Genomic DNA, 2,152 nt, shown 5'->3' with positions numbered 1-2,152 from the left:
ATGAGTTTGATACAAAAAAAAATTATCAAAATTATTTAATGTTAATGATTTATTTTATTTTAGAATAAGAAATAATAATAGTCTACCAGTTTTGCCAAATTTGCAAGTTTAATGTTTTAAAGTCTTCTAAATTCTTTCTAAATTTCATAATATATCAAGTTCTTTGCGATTATTTTTAATTGTTTGAAATTGTAGAACATGATAAAATTAATAATTTGAAACTAATATTTTTGAAATAAATATATTTTATGGTTTTATACTTACTAGGTTTCTTTAATTTTCTTTTTTAGTTAATACGGTTTCAAATCTTTTTTGACTTCACATACTTGGAATAAAGAACAAATGTCTTAACCTTTTTCACTTCTCATATTATTTATTGATTTAAAATTTCTTGAGTCTATGAATTCCCTAAATGCACTGAAATCCTTGAATTCATGGAATATTCGTAATTCATTGAATTCCTTAACTTCCCTCCAATTCTTGAATATCATGGATTCGTTGAATTCCTTTACTTATTTGGAATACTTGATTATTCAGAATTCTGGACACCTGGAATATTCTGAATTCTGGAAATTCCTAGAATTCTCTTAACTCTTTCAATTCTTGCAAATCGCTCAATTTATTGTATTCGTTTATTGCTATGAAATTCCTGCATTCCTTAATATTCCGAATTCTTGAAGTTCAATTAAATTCTCTAAATTTCTATTTGGGTTGATTTTATTTTAAAAATTAATTGAGAAATCATACAGTTATTATTGTTATAAAAAAAACATAGTTTAAATATAATAGTTTAATCACGCAAAGTACGTTGTTTCATTTTTGATCGAATTGAAGCTGTCATTTTTCAGAATAAATACCTATTTTGGAACGAACTCTATAAGAATAATTTTATTTTTTAAGCGCCGTATCACAGTGTCCGTCCACTTAGTACCGCCACAAAGTCAAATTATAAAATGAAATATGCCATATTTTTTTGCTAATTTTATGCTAAAAAAATATTTTTTGCTCTCTAAACTTGGAAGAAAAGAGTTGCGTCGCTAGCAGGACGCCCACTCACTAAAAATTATTATAATGCAATAAACGATAAGTGGAGATTCTTTTGCTCTATGATGACATATATTACGTTTCTCAAAAAACAACCCCTAAGTCTTGGACAACTATCCCCCCCCCCCCCCCCCCCCCCCCCCCCCCGTGATCAAAAACAAATTAATTACATGACACTTGAAAATTTCCGTCTCATAATTTCCCCAAAACTATCCTTTCACGTGAACGTATGTAGCAGAACATTTACATGTATGAAAAAAGCATTAAAAATAATCAAACTTAGAAGACACTTTTAGTTCATATTTTTTTTCTTCTTCTTTTTGCTCTTTGATAATATATAATTCGTTTCCGTAAAACTACTTCTAAGTCATACATACCTACCCCTCGTGATCAGAAACGTTTAAAAAATGGAAAACTACCTTCAACAATGTGAAAATGATTTAGAATTCCAAATTAATTACATGATACTTGAAAATTTCCGCCTCTTCATAATTTTCCTGAAAAACTACCCTTCCACGTGAACGTATGCAGCGAAAGATATATATGTATGAAAGAAGGATAAAAATAATAGAACTTAGAAGATACTGTTAGCTGATATTTTTTCCCTTTTTTTTGCTCTTTGATAATATATCATACGTTCCCGAAAAACTACCCCCCAAATCAAAAATACGTACGCCTTGTGATCAGAAACGTTTTTAAAGATGGAAAACCACCTTGAACAATGTAAAAATGATTAATAACTTCAAATTGCTTACATGACATTTGAAAACTTCTCCCTTTTTATAATTTCTCCGAAAAAGTGCCCTTCCACGTGAGCGTATGCAGCCGAAAATATGTATGTATGAAAAAAGCAATAAAAATAATAAAACTTAGAAAACACTAGTAGTCGATATTTTTTCTCTTTCTTTGCTCTTCAATTAAATATAATACGTTCTCCAAAAATTACCCCTAAGTCATACATATCCCACCCTCGTGATAAAAAACGTTTTAAAATATGTAAAAACACCTTGAACAATATGAATATGATTTAGAATACCAAATAGATTATATGACACTTGAAAATTCCCCCCTCTCTATAATTTTCCCGAAAAACCACCCTTCCACATGA

This window comes from Belonocnema kinseyi, chromosome 10 (genome assembly GCF_010883055.1).
Source record: "Belonocnema kinseyi isolate 2016_QV_RU_SX_M_011 chromosome 10, B_treatae_v1, whole genome shotgun sequence".
Classification (NCBI taxonomy): Eukaryota; Metazoa; Arthropoda; class Insecta; order Hymenoptera; family Cynipidae; genus Belonocnema; species Belonocnema kinseyi.
The sequence above is the reverse complement of the archived record's forward strand: the minus strand, read 5'-3'. Positions refer to the sequence as shown.